Below are 20,235 nucleotides of genomic sequence, written 5' to 3'. Positions count from 1 at the left end.
GCTCTTCAATCTGACAAGCACACACAGAAGAAGACCTATCTGTCTGTCACCAGGTCAGAACCTTTTTCTATCTGTGCTATTTTGTCTTGGATCAACCCCTTTTGATCTGGTGGGTTTTTCTGCACCTGCTAATAATGCACAGAGTGTTATCTGCTTCTGCTGGTGTAAAAGGGGTTAATTGTTCCCAGTTCTGAGGTTAATTGGCTCGACAGGCCTTAATGCTGAGGGACCCGACCCCTGGAGGTGCAGGGGTCAGAGCCGAGGGGGTCACCAGAGGAGATGAGGCCCTGTCAATCCGCTGTGACTGAGACATCAAAGAGTTTGGCTGCAGGGGAAGTCTTGGAGACGACTGCTCTCTCCCACCCATCTGACTGTGTGCACACATACAGATTCACTGCTCATTATGATGCAGGAGATGCTGATGAAAGATGGGAATGAGCTCATCGACTTAGGAGGTTGCTTGATCTCTCTCTCTCCCTCTCTCTCTCTGTCCGTCTTTCTTTCTTTTTTATTAGATTATTTCAGAAGCTAAACGTGTCTCTGTATAATGCGAGCCAGCCTCTTCAGTTGCCCAGGGTTTCGGGGAGCTCTCTGGGAGCGGAAACAGCAAACCTATAAAGGGAGATCCGCTCCCCGGCCCACAATCTGAAGAAACAGCAACCATAATAAAACGCCCTTTAAAACAGAGCACGTTCATTCATACACACACTTTCACTCCTGCACATAATTATAGGGCCATAACTCAGTCTGTATACTCTCCGGGGAACAGCCAGACAAGCGGCTGCTATTTTTGACTCACTTGAATAAAAAAAAACAAAAAAAAAGCGGTGTGGATGCTAAGATACCCATCATTTGACACCCAGGATCGACTTATCTTAATGTTGTTTCACAGGAGACTCGCATCAGCATGACAAATAGGAATGCGTGTTTGTGTATTCTCTTTTTTATTCCGCTTTCCTGCCAAACTCCCAACAATTGTGCTCAATCATTGCATTGCTTGACACGTAATCCTATTTCACAGTGTAATTCGGTTTGAATGAGGAGCTGCAGGCAACAGACAGCCCGGTGAGATGTCAGAGACCCGGACTGCAGGGTTTATACATGAGTATTGGCTGCCCTCTAGTGTCTTTTGTCTCTTCTGCACCCTCAGGATGGAGGCAAAGCTTCAGAAGTGGGTGATGCAGGTCATTTAGAGGGTCAGTGCACCCATATGTCAAAATAACTCAAGTGGTGTTTAAGCATGCAGATAGATTTTGTATTATTTGTACAGGTTTTGAGATATCTGTCACTGAGATTTCTTCTGCCACCCCTAAAAAAAGGAAGTGTATTTAGTTTAGTTTGTGGTGCTCACAGTATTGCAGATTTACATTTCAAATTTAAAGGTGCTTCATACGATATTCAGAGCATTACTATAGCAGCTATTTGCTATGTAAAGATATAGTGGAGTAATGTCTACCTGAGCAAAGAATGAAATCACTATCCCTCTGTGTTTGTTGTAACCAGAGCTTCTCCGTGCTTTCTTGACATAGCCGGGCCGGCCGCGCATGCTTTTAGTGCATGTGAGCGTGCCCCACTGGCTCGCTCATTGCCACCGCTCTGCACTGCTTTCATATAGTGGTTACAGCTGATAACGGCGTCCCAACTGACAGCATCGCGTAAACGTAGCTCCCACCCTCCGGTTCCGAATTAACACTGTTATCACTGTCAGCGCTGTTGCCCCTTGTCTTCACTTTTAGCGCTGTTGGCACCGTTAGCTACTGGCCTGCTCAGCCGTTGCCATGTTGAGAGCCGTGTGGAGGCAATAGAAATGCTCCCAATCTCACATTTAGCACCTTTAACAGCAGTATCTCTTTTCAGAGACAGTGTCCCTGTTACTCTGAGTTATCCACAGAAAACACACTCAACAGTTATAGGCGCTCAGGATTGTCCTACTGTGGAATCACCAAGTGTTTGAGGGCTCTCTGATTGACCTTTGAGCACTTAGCACACACTCTGATCAAGTCCACAACACTTTGCAGACTTTATTTACTTCAGACCAGAACAGACAAACCAAACACTGTTAACTTTTCCTGTTTAGGCCGGAATCGATAACGTTACTCGCTCCCGTCGCCACTGCGCTCTCTCTCTTGCTTCACCACTCACTTCCCACATACACACACACTCAAAGCACTCTACTCCTCAACAACTGGCTCTATAAAGGGCCAATCGCGTTTTTGCGTTGGCCACCGTATCCTTCAAGCTTGGCACGCGCAAGAAGTTGTAATCTGCAACCTCAGCGCTCGATACCGCCAGATCCTACACAATGTTCCTTTAAAATTACTACGTTGACATTGTGAACACAAAGACATCAACACGTTGTTGATTTTCACATGGGACTTGAACAGTAGCCTCCTGGATGAAAGTCCTGTGTTTGTTTGACCCATCCACCACCCCAACAACCCACCACGTGCTTTTTTGAACGAAGAACACTCCAGTTCATTGAACTAATTATAGGCTTTTCACACTGCGTATACTTAACCCTGGGATAAGAGTTCACCTGGGCTAACTTACTGTAGCCCCTTTCTCACACACATTGTTGACACAGGGTTAACCTAAGCCCAGGGCTATCTGATTCACACAGCACTTCTTCTAGCCCTGCAGGGTTACATTTCTGTTAGAACACGCTACTGATGTTTACATTCAAGAATGACGTGTGACTACTATTGAACAGATTTGACAACAAAAATGTTACATAACTTTTATTGTGTACCTTAGCCCCGTTTCACACTGGCAACTTTTAGCCTCGTGTTTAGTAGATTGTCAGGGGTTAACCCTGCTCCAGAGCAGGGCCAGCAAGCTCCGGGCTAAAGTCTGGGTTAGCCCACTTTGGAATATGCCAGGATTTAGCCAGTGTGAAAGCTTTCTTAGCCCTAGGCTAAGTGTAGTGTGGAAAGCCAATAGAGTCTAAAATATCAGCCTTAAACTCTACTGTTCATGTGTGTGTTCAGATAACATAATATCACAGAAAGCGCTGTCCCATTACTCAGACAGTGTTTGGAGCCCTCACACTCCACTAATGCTGATGACACAGATGATAAAGTCTATGAGGATTCAGGGGACACTATTTCCCACTAAGACACTATTTCTTCTGTAGAAAGTATTTCCAATAAAAAACGGTTCACAGGATTATTGAGAGCAACCAGGACAACGGTCTGGAAAGTCACTTTGCTGTTGATTTTTTATAATGTCATTTTTAAATGCTTTAGGCAGGACAAACAGGGTCCCATTCACCTCTATTATTATGGGGTGACTGCAGAAATGTCACAAACTATTATCTCAAAACCTGGTGAGATAATATATGTATGATGTGGATATCACGAGTGGTAAGTGAGAAAATATGTTTCTTGTAATTTGAGGTTAACATAATTTCATGGGCCCAATGAATCGGACTTTCATGCATTCTTAATTTTCTTTTTGTCTGCCTTTTTCTGATGTTGCTGATTATATCTTCAAATTAATCTCACGGTGCCAAATCATATGTGCTACAGATGTTCTTGTTGCATGTATCCAGATGTGATTGAAGAGTGAGGACTAATTGTGAGCTCTTGCAGCCCCTAGGTGGTGCTGTAATCAAAGGAAACCCAGGAGTTGGAGTTTGTGAGCACCTCTGGCTCTGTGCAGACTCACAAGTCATGCATGGATATCAATAACTATCCATCAAACATGGGAGACTGATGTCTGACAACATGAACAAGGTTGTCGTGTCAGTGTTTGTTCGTTGCTTCCTGTGTTGTGAGGAGCACATTGGCAGAAAGGAAAGGAATCTGTCTATTTCGGGCTGGTGTTCTTGCTTTAGGACATATAGATCGTATCAAGCTTCAAGTCTGGAACATATCTATCTTGTTTCAGTGTGACTCAATCTGATGCACCATCTGTATACCACAGTTATGTAGGAGAAGGGGAATTTACTGTAAAGTAATGTCAGATTATAACCAGCAGTTACTTTCTCTTTCTACATCTCAGCCTTTTCCCACCGCTCCCCTTCCTCTCAATCTTTAATCTCCAGATATAAATATATGCGGCACTTGAAGCTAACAATGGACTGATTGAATCTCCATGAGCTGCTCTGTGACAGAGCAGTCAATCACTGTGTCCTCTGTTAATCAATGTCTTTCTTGAAAAGAGGACAGGGCACAATAAGAGGACGGGTCATGAGGGAAGTAGGAGTGATGACAGACACTGGCACTAGAAATATAGCGGGCCGAGGGATGAAGGGAGGTTTAAATGTGGATTGAGGGATGAAAAGAGGTCTGGATGAATGGAGCAGAATCAAATCTTTAGCTCTGGGGAGGTCACTCAGGAGCCATTAATCCCGCGCAGATCCCCCTGTTCTTTATGTTTCATTTCCTCCTTCTTCCTTGAGAAAGAGAAAAGAAAGTCTTCAGTTTTCCATTTGTTTGGCTTTCCCATTATCACCAATATTCTCTTATCAACTGCTTAAGTTTTTAACTCGGCTTCTGTATTTTGATGCCTGTGTGTATTTTCTTTCCCTTGTTCCCACTAAAAATCATTTTCAGAAGTACTGAGGTAAGCTTTAAATGTGCCACAGAGGGTTAATTGAGTTGCAGGATGGAAGGGACACACCTCTGGGACCTGTCAGCTTTATAATATCCCCTCTTTCTCTCCTTATTGAAGAGGAATGGATTACTTCCAGACCTTGACAAGGAGACTCAGAGACGCATGAGGCTGGTTCCGTCCAAATGCTCCTTCAAATCTTTTTAGCAGTGCTCGTGTTGTGGCTGCGGGCAAGGATTGTTGGCCGGTCTGTCGGTCCAACACTTTGGTCCAGAGTGAAATATCTTGAAAACAAATGGGTTGTTATAAAAGTTTGGTTTAAATATCCACGGTCCCCAGAGGTAGAAGACTTCCCCCCTCTACTTTTCATATAGTGTCACAAGCAGGTCAACATTTCAGTTTATGAAAGAACACTTCTAAAACAAACAACTCAAATGCTACATGTTTCACACCAGCATTATAATATCCCATAGTTGTGAATGGAAACATGCCAATCGTAGGCATAGCATTCACAAAACAGTCGCGTAGCTGCAGCCTGAACACAGCTGAGGCTGACAAAGTTCACTTTAGAGTTATAATTCAAGGGCAGACCAAGTGGAAGTGTATAATATATATTAGGGTTAGCAGTAAAGAAAGACTTTATCAAATAGGCCCTATAGATGTGAAGCATCTTCATGACATTAAGTGTAGTTCTGGATTGATGTAGCCAACTTCCTACAAAAGAAACTTCAGATGAATTTTGAAATAAATATATTTGATGTAATGCTATATTTTAATCAAGATTAGATTGAAAATATCATGCTGTATATCATACAATTATTTATTATTTTTGGAAAATTCCATATTCATAAGAAGAAATGGTCAGGAACCAAGACAAATTTAATTAATTAATTTATTAACGAATTCAAACAATATAGCACCATCTTACCTACTGTTTAAAGCAAGAAAGCCATTAAAACCTTATATTTAGGTAATTTGGCAGTAATTCCAGAGAAATTTCAAATAGGTTACTTGCTAATTATCACCTAATTACCATGAAATTTGTGGACCTGTAATGTAATGAGGACCTGTAATGACCTGTAATTTCATTCCCTGCTTGTGTGTGTGTGCCAGCTCATGTCCCTTATGTTTGGTTTTCTTTTTTGGACCGTTGGTTATGACAATAAGCCGTGTAGGCGGTTAGTGCCGTTTGACCTGGTTTATCAAGTGACCTTGTCAACTGGAAGCATTCACGAGGACAGCTACTGTATGCATTCTCTTCCTGCTTTCAACAGCTGCCGTAACTACGACAACCACAGACTCATTCGGCTGAAGGTCGCCAGTTAACAGGGTTGCTTGATAAACCGAAACACTGCCTTACAGTGATAAGAACAGATATTGTTGTAATGATGCTACAGAGATTGAGCTGGCTGTTCACATATGAAACATTTCTATATCCTAGATATTCTATTTCTATAGCCTATGTATTACCCGATAATGATGTTTTGTAAAATAGTGGCGTCATGTTATCCCATGTGGGATGGGCCAGATGTTTGGCATGACACAGAAATTAAATTAAACTAACCATAGTTCAGTGCAGCCTTGGCAGTGTTTTGTGATGGTTGTCTAATGAAAGTGGTTGATATGTGCTGGCTACAACTTCTAACATTTCTATAGCACATAGCATTGATAATGGTATTAATGTTGTTAGCCTAAGGCAGGGGTCTGCAACATGCGGCTCCGGAGCCACATGCAGCTCTTTAGCCCCTCTCCAGTGGACTCCCTGTGGATTTTTAAAAAGGGAAATGAATAGATGATTTTTGTTTATATTTTCATTTTTATTTATCATTGTTGTAGGTCTATGGTACGACTTTATTCTAGTAATATTCAGACTTTTTTTCTCGTAAAGTTCTGACTTTATTCTCGTAATATTACGACTTTTTTCCTCGTAAAGTTATAACTTTATTCTAGTAATATTACAATGTTTTTTCTCGTAAAGTTACGACTTTTTTCTCTTAATATTATGACTTTATTCTGGAAATCTCAGATGTTTTTTCCCTCAATGTGGCCCTACTACTCCGTAGTACATTTGATCTTTGGCCCTCACTGCATTAGACTTATAAACTATTTACTTAGACTATAAACTGTGTTACCTTCAGCACAATGCTCAAATGTTTTGCGGCTCCAGACAGATTTTTCTTCTTTTTTTTTAAATGGCTCTTTTGATAGGTTGCTGACCCCTGGCATAAGGTATTGTTTTGTGTTCTATAACGCATTTCAAAATGTTTTGTGTGGCTTCTGACTGTATAAAATACTGTGCATCACTGCATAGTGGTGAATGTACAGTCTGTGTACACCCTATATGTGTGCCTCACTGTACACAGTGAGGCACACATATAGGCTAGTCTTCAGCTCACTGAAGCATGTGCATGTATAAAACTCTGGTTTGATCAAATGGACCTCAGAAGAAAAACACCAGACCCTCATTTTATGGCAGTAAAAGATTCAAAATGTTGAGCACCAGCTATTACTAACTAAGCTCCCCCCGCCCACATTTATGGCCCAGGAGTCTAGATGCTGGAGGTGGTGAAGTAAAGCCAGCCGGTGGACACACTCTGTTAAATCTCCCAGAACATCCTGGACCTTATGTTGTGGTGGGCTGCGCAATAGTATGTCTGAAAGATTGCAATATCATTTCAAAGAGCAGCATCCACCTATTGGCTCCAGGAATGCAGAAAGATCTTTGTTCAGATGTGTTCTGAATTTGTAAATGTGCGGACCTTTGAAAGTGTGAAAAAGCAGAAGTGACAAAGAAGTAGGGCTTCATGGGGTTAATCCAATTTGACAAATTCGACCCGAGTCTGATAAGCTGCAAGTGAGATGTCTGAAAACTGCCACAATATAGATTTAGATAACAGCATGGCCTACCATCAGGCCGAACTTTATCCATTCTAACCCACTAGTGAGACAGACAGACTGTTTTGTTCTTTGGAGTGTAATGAGGTCGAGAAGCATTACGATCAGTGTTGGAAATTATTTTTTTGGTTCACCTGCCACTGTGGCTGGTGGATTCCAAAATCTACCTGCCACTCGATAGATTACCATTGTTGTTTTGGTCTCATGAGTGAAGCAAATCTATAGCCACTTGCATATTTTACCAGCATTTGGCTCGTGCTAATTTCCAACCCTGATTACGATCGACTTTTATTCTGGTTTCCTTTACATTTAGTGTCAGAGTTGATTAATGTATTACTCCAAATGTCCTTTCATTCTCTCTGTTTGTCAGAAGTGTTTTCAGAACAGATAAATTATAGTTGTATTTTACTCGGGAAGGAGAGACTGACAGAAAGGAAAGTGTTAAGAGTTACAAGTTTCTCTGTGGGCTGAGAAAATTCCTGAAACCTTTTTTAGGCTAATAAAACTCTCTGAATAGTTGTTGGAAAATGTCAAATATGCTTCGTCATCAAGACTAAAACCAGGCACGATTTCTCTTTTACTAAACAAAACACTGCTGTAACTGCAAGACAACTTCCAACAGTCGCAACTCTTTTAAAGTGTTATGAAAGAAAATCAAAAAGGCAGGGAAGCAGTTATAATTAAAGGAGACAGGATAGTAGAGCTATACTTACACTGGCTGACACTTGATCTCCGTAATAATCTGTGAAGTATTTCCACAGTTTCAGCCAGAATAAGTCGCTATCATGTTCATGTGCTTCTGATCAGTTGTGAGTCTTGGCTTGCTGACCTGTCCACGGCTCATGTTGGGGTCCAGGTGTGACTAAAGGTGTTAGTGACTCAGTGTTGCTGTTTGTTTTGCTTTAGACAACATGGGGGGGAGAGTGACTCAGTCTTAACACCAGTGGATTTCTCACTTAACCTCCCTCTAATACTAAAAATAAATATCTCAGGGAGCCCAGGGAGCCAGTTTAGGGTTTCCCACTGTGAGGCATGATGGGTTTCCTTCAACTCCCTGTAGTGTCAATCGAATGACACAGTTTAAACCAGTCTGGCTTTTTACGTAACCTTTGACCTTAAACAAGCCGGTTGGTCCGCTCGTGAACATTTCCTGGCCCGTTACTGGAGCCATGTATCACGGCGGAGTGCCTCGGGGGTTCAGCCTGAATACATTTATACTTTTGTCAGAAGCCTTTCAGTAGGAAATCTATTAACGCTGGGGTTTACTTAATCAGCATGAGTGATGGCCATCACTATTGGCTGAGCAATGGAGAAAAATAGAAGCTGTGTCGCCAGGTCATGCTCCAGTGTTCCCTAATGAAGGTGCCTCTTTGGTGGTTTGGCCTGCGCAACTTATCCATCACCTGGAAAGTGTGAGTTTAAAGGAGAATATGAGCAGTGTTTAGAGTTATGGCCCATTAACTTGAAAGTCAGGTCTACGTTTTCCTCTTGCAATGCTGTCACCGGACGCAGTAAAATAGCAATAAAACAAACGTTGACGTAGACTCTAATTTGCAATGATGGAATATCTTCTGTACACAAGGTTGTATTAAAGATAAATGTCCTTTTTTTTAATTAGGAAAGTACTCTAAACTTTGATTCTATCGTTGACTTTACTGACTGCATTTTATCATTTAGGAAAATGCAAAAATGAGATGGGCATCTTAAAAGACACAAAGGTTATTATTAAAAGCCATCTTTCATCTCACCTCTTTAAAGGCTCATCCGTCACCAGGCCTCCTCACATGCATAGTTATAACCCAGAGAACAGGTGAGGCTTTGTTGTGGTCATAGTATCTTCCTCTCTTTTGTCCTCCGCCCTGATAACGGAGAGGCCGGCATTATGTCTCAACCTATATATAATATAAGAGCTTCCTTTTTAAAGATAGTGTATCCACAGCAGGTTGTTCCATATGGTCTATATGGTGATATCGGAGGGACTCTTGTGGTCCTGATGTGGCGTCCTTGAATTACAGTTTTTTTTAAGGGTAGATCAAAGTGCAGCCATCAGCTGGGATGCTCTGAGCATCAGACACGCAGAGAAGGTCATGAGGCGGGGCTGCTGGGAAGGTGTCCGACTTCAAGGCCTTTGAGCGGGGCCCTGCGTCATCCGCCATTGTGAGGCGGGCCAGCCGGTTGGGGGGTGCCGCAGAGGGAAAACAGCAGGGTGCCCTCAGGGATACGAATGACAGGGACCCTTTGAAGTGGGTAGAGTTGTGGCCGCGTGACCGTCCCAGAACCCCACCCTACTTCCATCACATCGCATATGGACACCTCGAAAAACTACCCTTGGGAGCTCCGTGGCTCCTGGACCCCGGCAGTGTAACCTGAGAGTGTGTGTAGCAGCCTGTCAGACCACTGATGGAGTCTCCCCATTGGTCCAAACAGGAAGCGAGCGTGACCCCGTGAAGCCTTGGGGTCAAATACGTCTCTTAGAACGGTGACAATTGGATTAGTGTCTTATGTGGACCAGACAGCCTTGGGATCCCATAAACACAGACACATTCACACAGGTAGAAGCAGCCTGGGAGCGCTTACACTTGCACTTCCTAAACACACACATTTTGTTTTAGCTGCCTGGCTCTGAGGCACGCGGGCTTACCTTCCCCGTTATGTTCAGGCAACAGCAGTGAAGCTCATCAAGTGCATGATGTCACCATTTTCATTTCTGTTTTATGATAGTGGATCGATAATTGAAAGTGTACTTATCTGTTTTCAATGGATGAGTCATCCAGTCCGCCGTGCTGCCCTTTCTATCTTTAGCCCTGCATTTATTTTTCAGCACAGTGTTTTTTTATTTGAACAATCTCGCAGCCGACACACACCTCCTCTTTAGGGAGACACATGGAAACAGTGTTTTATAGCTCTGCTCCCTCGTGCCCTTTTTCCTCTTCTGTCTTCCTCCCTGCCTCTCTCTTTATCTTGCTACCTCTCTCTTGCTCTTTTCTTGCTGTCCTTTCCCTCTCTCTTGAGTAGATGAGGGCACGCCACCATCACTTTTGCAGACCTTAAAAAGAAGATGATTAGACAGATTTAATGCCACTGGAGCCAGTTTGGTTGTCTGGTCAAAGCATTTTGCGTCCACCGGTGCATTTATATACATGTGCGCATGTCATATGTGTATGCATTTTGTATGGGCTTTACATACGTGTGTGCGTGTGGTCATTATAAGTGCATGTAAGCATGTGGCTGGCTCAAAGGAGCAGTGGTGCATACACTACCATCAGTCAGAGCTCAGAGCCAGCCGTGCTTTAATGGCTGCCATAATTAAAAAAGCTTTTAGAGGAGGGTGTGCCACTAAAGGGGGCAAGGTGGGGGCGGCGCTGGGCTGGTTGGAGGCTGCAGAGTGAATAGTGCAGGACGACTGCCTGCCAAAAAAACAGGCCAGTTTTGCATGGGCATACTGCAAAGATGGCAAAAAAGTAATTTCTTCTGACTCTGCCTGATTTTTAAACTCACTCGAGGTGTTAATCACCGGAGTGGCTTGTTTTTCTGAAATACGTATGTTGAAATATTAAGACGACACCTTTCAAGTTTATAATGTACAGTGATGGAAGTAGTATTCACATCCTTTATTTTAACCTGCAATAACTTTTTTTTTGGCCACTTGTGGGCAGCGGAATCAGGCTGTGAACACAACATTGACTTGTCACCTTTTAAATTTGATATTACAAACTTGTTGGCAAACAGTTTCTTATTTACACATCACGCAGTTACAGAGCAACGTTTGCATTTAGAGTCATGTTTGTGTCCACCTGATGAATGTAATGTCCAATATTCACTTTCCTCTTAGCTTTTTTTTGGTGTGTACCAACTCCCAAGGGAAATATCTGGCTATTAGCTGCTAAATGCTCCATTATAGGTGTTTTCGTACCAAGCCATTCTAGGGGCTCACTAAGAGGAGCTTCCAAGAGAACTACATACCTTCAATGGCTTTTTTTCTGTTTGCATTTGCACCGCAAATGTAGGCCGGCCGGCTCCGCACGCACACATCTCCAACTGGGAGATCGGCGAGCAGCTGTTTAACTACGTTTCACAAGCTCTCTTAGCTTTTTTTTAGTAATATAAGAATAAATAAGCAACTCTGTTACATGCCACAATCATATAAACTCAAAAAGCAAAATAGCTCTCACGAAAGTACCGTTTGCGATTTCAGTTCGAATCGGCTATCGTTCTTCAGCTCAGCAGCAAAATGGTGTTCTAAGAACTACGATCGTTCGTAGTTCTTGCGGTTCGGACACAATAAAAAAGGTGATTCTGAGAACAATGAAAAAGTTCCTCTGGTTCAAACGCCTTATGCTCACCAGCTAATCTCTAACTGTGTCTGTTTGCTGTTTGGTGCTGAGCAGGTAGTCTTGTAGTAGTTGTACAGAGGATTTTTGAGCACTTTTGTTGAAAACAGCATCCTGCTGAGGCTGAATACGACGCTATGAGAGCAGTGAGAGTGAACCAAAAAACAGTAAAGTTGAGGTCTGGACAGCTAAACAATGAGCTGAACCCGAGGGGAGCTGCAGATTCTGGTGATAAGTCATCACTATGAGCGACTCCTCTGACACTCTCCGTACAGTAACAGAAAAAGTACAGGCAGCCGTCTTTCATAAACGGTCTTTTGTGCTGTAATGTTGGATTTTTTAGCGTGACGTGCCTGTGGTGAGTCAGGAAATGTATGCTGATGTAAAGAGGAAGATGGAAGTGCTTCAGGCTGTCTGCAGCACGGACTATAACCTCAGCAAATGTATTAGTTAATCCTATAAAAGATGTTACCAAGAGGTCATCGTGGCGTCTACTGGCCACTAGAGTGAGTCGAATGTTTTAATTTTAGATTAATTAACCAAATTATTCTACTTCTGTAAACCTGCCTCATGTACGCTGCTGGACCTTCCTTGTTGCCATTAGCTGCTGTGTTTATGTCTAGAAAACATTTATTTTGCTGGCAAAGCTCTGTAACGTAAACACCATGAATGTGGATGGAAACAATTACACGTCTCGGACATGCCCCCAGTGATAACGGGGTACGACTCCAACCTAAATGCACTGGAAAGCATAAATATTCATAAGAGGCAGGAGGGAGGGCGGATTAGATGAGGATATAAATGGGATTCAGGGGGTTTCTTTATGTTTGAGTCATGATGGAGGAAATGCACGTAGCGATGTTCAGCTGCTGGTCCGTATACTGTACAGATGTTCATAATACATTACACTGGCCCCAGCTAGGAAATTTAAGTTAGCCAATTTTGACTATTATTCATGGAAACCAGATTTGTGAATGAGATACTTCTGCATTGGTTAACTACGGTTTCACAGTACAAGGTATACTGTAATCTAGTGTCAAGGCGTCTGTCCATTAGCTGTACGTGTGGTTGTGATTAGCAAAGGTCCTTAAACTCCCCCAGGTTGTGAAAACATTTGAAAACACTTTTCATTTCCTTGGCTTGAACTGGAGAGCATCCCACACACACACACACACACACACACACACACACGCACACGCCCAGCACCCCATGAAGGTAAATGATCCCACACTCTCACAGAAGTCCAGTGGAGCAGACTTTACTGTGACCTCTGGGGTCATGCAGGGGAGGTCTGAGCCTGGTGCGCACAACTACTGTGCCCCACAGTTTATCCCCACTGAACCTATTGGATATCACCGTAGTGGGAAAACATCCCTGTGTTTACTGCTGCACCCAGAGGTAAAAGCATCAACTTGGGGGAGAAGGTGTGAGTTTTTTGGGTTCAGGTGCAGGTCAGAGTTAAAGAAAGAGGTCGAGGTTAAAGGTCTGTGTGCTGAACTGTTTCTAGAGTGTCTTTACTCACATGTATTTACATTAAACAGCAGCTGACAGGGTTGTAAATGTACCCATGACGCAAATCTGTACATCCTGTATGGAACAAATCTAGTTGTGAATTGTAGGAAGCGTAATTGTTTTTAGTGAGTTGAAATGTTTTTGGTTTTTGAACTTACATGTACTTCATGTGTATTATTTGGCCTGTTGCATATTTCTCGTGTTTTTTTTATTAGGGCTGTCAAAGTTAACGCAATATTAATGTGTTAACGCAAATTTGTTTTAACACCACTAATTTCTTTAACACATAACGCAACTTGTGATTTCGGAGGTTGTAGTGAGCTCAATTTTAAAGCTAGAGTGAAGGAGGCTAAATAACGCTCCAAACTTGCGCTAAATTTTGGTGCAGAAAAACTGGCATGACCATTTTCAAAGGGGTCCCTTGACCTCTAACCTCAGGATATGTGAATGAAAATGGGTTCTATGGGTACCCACGAGTCTCCCCTTTACAGACATGCCCACTTTATGATAATCACATGCAGTTTTGGGGCAAGTCATAGTCAAGTCAGCACACTGACACACTGACAGCTGTTGTTGTCTGTTGGGCTGCAGTTTGCCATGTTATGATTTGAGCATATTTTTTATGCTAAATGCAGTACCTGTGAGGGTTTCTGGACAATATTTGTCATTGTTTTGTGTTGTTAATGTATTACGAATAATAAATACATACATATATTTGAATAAAACAGCATATTTGTCCACTCCCATGTTGATACGTGTATTAAATACTTGACAAATCTCCCTTTAAGGTACATTTTGAACAAATAAAAAATGTCTGATTAATTTCTGGTAAATTGCAATTAACTATGTAAAATGTGTTTTTAATTCAAGTCATGCCACTGCTTACTGCTGTCATTAAGCACTGCTTGCTGCCAATTAGCACATCATATTTTACATAATAAATATATCTAATTTGCGCAGTTTTATTTTCTGTAATTTGTTTCACATTATAAATCACTGGTTGGGAAATGTTTAATGCCACTTATTGCTTTGCTGTTATACATGTTTTTTGGGGGTCTGTATCGTATTATCTGCTGCTAGAGGGACCCTTTAATTCCCTGTAGAGATCATTAAATTTTCATTTGAAATGATGTTGCTTAGTGTTTGATGTGAAGTTGGTGTGTTGTATGGGTGAACCGGACCCCCCCTGTCTTGCTCCATGAATGGGAAATGGGTGTCTGAGTGGGTGGAGGTGGAGGTAGAGAGGTGGAGGTGTTAAAGAGCTCGGGTAGATGGAGTGTCCTGTTCTCAGGCCCAGGTGGGGGCAGAAGGAGTTTCTGGGCTGGCTCTTATGTTCAGGAAAAGAGCAGGCAGGGGCGCAGGATCTGAGCAATTACACTATTTGGGTTACAGGGGAGCTATTTATTTGCGCGGTTTGACATGTTTCTGTCGACTGGGGGAGCTGTGCAGTATGGAAAACCGATAGCGCTGAAGTGTATTTATTTATTCTGCAGGCGAAGCAGCCAAACAGAACAAGACTTGGGAGAGGAACTGGAAATTAGAAAGTTAGAAAGCACACAGAGAGCGATAAAGACAATTTACTGAGTTTTTCAAAGAGTTGGGCTTTTAGTTTTGTCCCAGCATGCTGTGCACTGAGTGAGTCCTGTGGTGTTGTGGGTAGTAGAGAGGACACGTCCTCCATCTGCTTGTGCGACTTCCCGGACCACAACACGACGCTGGCTTCTGACCAATAGCGAGCTGAGTTATGTTTTTATTCATGATTCAATACACAATTAAGGCCTTTATGTCAAATAAACCAGAATTATCGACTTAAATCGTGACATAATTATGGTCCTTTCAGTCAGTCTGCTATTCCTTACCCCCCTTAGTTACTGTTGCTACGCCTGTCAAGCTTTCCATTCTTGAAATTCTTAGTATTTCTTTTAAACGAGGAAGATTTTAGACAAGGTAGACAAAAGCAGGCTTTTCATTTCTTGCTAGCGACTGATGATTTTGACAACTAAAATGACATAATCTGGCAGTAGCAGACTCTATTAGCTAAAAACATATTTTAGCCAGCTAAAAAACATGAATATTAGTTTAAGTGTACTCTATATTTGGATTATTTTCACTGCTTTACCTCGCCATGTCCTCGTCTGCATCCTCACCAGCTGATGAGGTAGAAAATATGGAAGTAAAAAAGCAGCATTGTTCTTTTAGTATTATAAGTATGATAAGGAAAACGATTGTTCATATTTTTAAACAGTACATTTAACTTTTCACATACACTACAATACAGAGTGGATGTGCTATCTTGAATGAGGTTTCTTAACCTTTAACTCCACAAGATAATGGATCCTTGGTCTTGATTGTAACACTATGTCACGGTTACTTCTGCTGGTAGCCGGATATGCTAACATCTGTAGCTTACATCAGAGCAAACAAGCTGTTTAATTCATTCCTTACACTTTTTCTAACGTACTTTTGGTTTTGAAGAAGGTCAGTTGTGACAATATAGATTCCCTCTGTAAAATTAAGTTTTGGTTTGGCAGGAAATCAAGAAGTGAAGAATGAAAATAAAAGTGGCTCCAAAGAAAGCAGGACTCCCCAGCGTTAGATGTTTGGTCTCTTTAATCCATCATGGGAAACATACGTGTGCATGCTATTGGCAGTTTACTGACAAAACCTCACATGAGGTCCTCAGTTCAAACAGCTTTTGAAAATGTTGCATGTTACTGCCACTTGTAGCCGTTGACATGCAAAGTTGCCCAGTACAGTTTTAAAAACCATGTTGTTGATTTTACGGTCAGCCTCGGAACAGTCCTCTTCCTCTTTCCTGCATTGTGTTTAGGTTTATAAGTATGTATGTGTGTCACAGATTCCATATGTTTCCCACCAGACTGTGATACAACCACAGAAATAAAAGAATCAATCAAGAACAAAAATAATCAGATTAAAGGGAAAAAAAGCCCGACAAACTCTTACTGTACCCTTTCCTGTCATCATCAACATCATCATCCTTCTTTCCTTCTTTCTGAAGATCACATCTTCTTCCTTCTTTATTTTACTCTCCCCCCTAATGTTGCCCATGTGCATCTGGCAAACATTTTAAACCTTGAGTTCATACCTTAAAATAATCAGAAATTGCTTGTTAACAGTGACACCTGTGGCCGTTAATACAACGACAGTCTGCGTCAGTCACAAGACTGAACGTGACTGACAGCTAGAACTACAATATCACTATATATTTGCCAGCTTGGAGTCCGTTTTGATACCCAAAACCAAACGAAGGTCCCTCCATGAATCGAAGGCCCGGCCTATGTTGATCCGAGTTTTCCCCCGACGTCGGTCACATTCCTGTTTTGCAAGACAGGCTTCACTAGATATAGCTTTGGTTTATTTGTGCTTCCGTGCAGTTTGTGTTGGAGTCTGAATTGTGGTGGGGGCTGGTTGTTTGTTGCCGTTAGTGGACTCCATTTATAACTGAACGCGTTGCTGAAGAGAGTAAAGTCACTCACGAGCACGCGTGATGTCACATCTGTTGGATTTTCCTGGAAAAAACGGCTCACATTCTTCACATTAAAAGCGGTCTATAAGCTAATAGAGGAAACCCAGAAAGTCGCGGAAGGTCTCATTTTTTAGGTTATGTTGCAACCTGTTCACACATTGGCAATAAAAATGTGATTAAAAAAAACGTTTATACGTGTAAAAACTTACATACATTCCCTTTAACTGTATAAATAAAAATCATTTTGTGTGTTTTTGCTTGTTAATAATACATCTGGAAAAGTTTACAAGCAACATTATTTTAATATACAGCTTAATCGTAATATACGTACCAGAGCACTAAAGACCCAGGGTATATAGGAATGTTTGAAAAAATGTATTTAAGGGTTAAACCTTTGCCCTTGAGTTGTATTGAGTCCACTCCTGGGTAAACACAGCTAATCCAGCACTCGCTCAGCTACAGAGGATATGGATCAATACAGCAAAGAGCGGGTGTTATCCTCCAATATTATGAGCTTTTAATAATCATAATTCACACTATTAATAGCGTGGTCAGAAGAACAGGTCATGCCTCTCATGGTGGGAACGGCAGGCTGCTCTGCATTCCACAGCATGTCAGACATGAATGTGGCTTGATGGATAAAAATCAAGCGTGACGACTGCATCTAGATCCTGCAGAGACGCCCTCCTGACGGCTCTCAACGCTAGATTACAGGTTGACTACCTGCTGAGCAGCATAGCACACTATGACATGCTTCATTCTTGCACCGCACGTCAGTCCAGGGATATTGATACTTCTCATGATGGAGGAGAACTTTGAGGAGCTGCAGAGCCTTGCCCCTTTTATATTATGGTTTATTTTAGACTGTGTTTGCTGCAGCATATATGTGTGTATGTGAATTGTGTCTGAGTGCCTGCCTATGTTTCTGCTGATTATACCGGTCCTACGTGATGACTAATGACAAAGTCGTACGTGACTCGCTGTCTGATAGGAGTTGAAGTTGTTGTCAAGACACTTTGTCACCCCGAGACTCATTAGGTACTTATGATGTTGATTGTGACTCACAAGTAAGATTGATTATTCCTCATAGCACAAATCAACTGCAGTCTGGCTATGTTTAAAGAATATGAAGTGGCTTTAGAGTCATTGTTTGATTGCGTTCGGGCCACAGGGTAGGTTTACTGCCGCGGGCCAACCTTATCTCAACATAATTCTTGTGGTTTGGCAGGAGATGCGTCACATGCACCCCAGCGCACCAGCTTCTGTCACGACCTTGTGGAAGCTCTCTCATCATGATTACTTTATTGTCTATTCTGTCAGTCTACAGAGCATGTCTTACCCTGTAGCAGGTTAAATCTGCTGCATTCACATTGGCAATTCAGTTTTTGTCACTCTGCTGTGTGTTCACATCCTTCAAATCTAGACTCACTATTGTCTTCCCCATTTTAAGTGTGTGTGTTTATGGTGAACCCTTAATTTACATTCCAGCTCTCATTTGACTGATGTAGATTAATGATTCTAATGATTCTTACATTTTCAGGCCCAAACAAAACAGTTAATCGAGCAGCCAGCTACACAGCTGTGTTTAATTTTCAGTGAATTGCACACGTTTTTCTTCAGGTCTGATCATAACAATAGCGTAGGCCCATGACATCTGTTAAGTTCAACACCACTTATCTTTATTGTATTACATAAATTGTAGGGGATCTTTGTCTATAATTACCCTCCTGAACAGTGTAGCCATTAGAAGTGTGGAAAATTCTCTATTCTAAGATGCATCGCAATGCGGAAGTGAACGATTCTGGATCGTTGTAGTGATGGAGTTTGGTTTCATCTCAGAGCAATGTGAGTTTTTACTACTAGTCATTTTACTGTCATCCTCCGATCTCTGTGTGTCACCAAGGGCGACGCTTTTTACTATGCCACCGTCGTAGTTCCAGCTGGGAGATCAGCTGTTCGAGCAGCAGAGCATCGTAAAAGACCCTTCATTCAAACTCGACAGAAACAACATAAAACTCACCCAAATCGTCTTGGTTAGTCTTTCCAACAAGCACCAACTCTGGTTTGAACTCTTATTTCGTTGAGTTAGATGTGAAAATATGCCGGCTCTACATGCTGTTTTCCCCTACTGTCCCCAGATGTCCATTTGTCATGCTGCAGATTTCTGATCTAGTGTTACCAATAACTTTTATACTGATTGAAGTTGACTGTAGGAGTTATATCGGCACATGTTCACTACTGAATGTATAGTAATAATCCCCTAATAGGTGTGAGACCTCCTGTCTGCCATCAAGAGTTATATGGTGGGCGAATGAGGAAAAAATACCAAACAATAATAGATTTGAACAGGTCAAAGATAAGCATAGCTCATAGTATATTTCTGTAGGTATATAGATATTTATATTGAATACCCTTTGACTGCCTTTTAGTAAGAGATATTGTGAATGGGGAAAAAGTGATTTAATGTGACATTTGTGCTTTCTTGTAGATTACAGCACACTTGTAATGCACTGCAGAAGGATTTATGTTTTGTTTTTGTAATAATGATTATGTACTGAGATGGGTCACACAGCTTTTTATATTGTAGACTGTTGTACTCAGATTTTTCAAAGCACTTTCTACATACAAACGGAGTTCAGAATTATCTGACTGCTTGTATTCAATGATGAAAAAGTAGACATATGCAGTAATATAGAAAATTGAGGATGTGATACATTGAGATGCATCGATAATCGTTTTACATTGCAAATATAAAGTTATTTTAAGTCATAAATGATGTGTATTCTTGAGTCCAGTTAAGTTTTAATCAATTAAAAAAAAATCATACATCCAATTTACAATTGTTATTCTGCACACATGCCGTTGTAAGTTTATATTGGCATCAGACATGAGTCACATACTAGTATAACTCTGATGAGATAATCAAAATGTGAACAACAATTATGAATTTTAACATCAGCGTGTGCAGTGTGAATATAAGCCACAGATATGTGACATGGGGAACTGACCAGAGCAGAGCAGATCCTCTGCTTTTATCAACCCGTCACTGAAATTTAAAAATTCTATTAGCACAAAGAGTCAATATTTGACAAGTGAGCTGAAGGAATTGAGGCATGTTGGTGAAACCGGGTGGTGAGATGAAGTTTTATTTACAGCTCCTCTCTTCACCTCCTGTAGGTAGAGGGGAAGGTTTTCATCAAGGTGATTCATCACGAGTGACTCTCCCCCTCCTTTCTTATCAGATGTTATTTGGGTTGAGGCCTCTGTCCTGCTCTGGCAGCCTCTGTGCCCTGCCCCATGATGGATAGAGCAGAGGTGCTGTGATTATGATCCACAGCAACACAACCTCTCTGAAACAAACCTCCTGTTTCTCCAGGCTCCAGAAATCTACTCTGCAATGTGGCATTAGCTGTGTTCTTTGATACGGGCTGTAACACGACCTCTCTTTACTCACAC

Source organism: Sebastes umbrosus, chromosome 14 (assembly GCF_015220745.1).
Source record: "Sebastes umbrosus isolate fSebUmb1 chromosome 14, fSebUmb1.pri, whole genome shotgun sequence".
Taxonomy (NCBI): domain Eukaryota; kingdom Metazoa; phylum Chordata; class Actinopteri; order Perciformes; family Sebastidae; genus Sebastes; species Sebastes umbrosus.
This window is presented reverse-complemented; position numbering follows the sequence as displayed.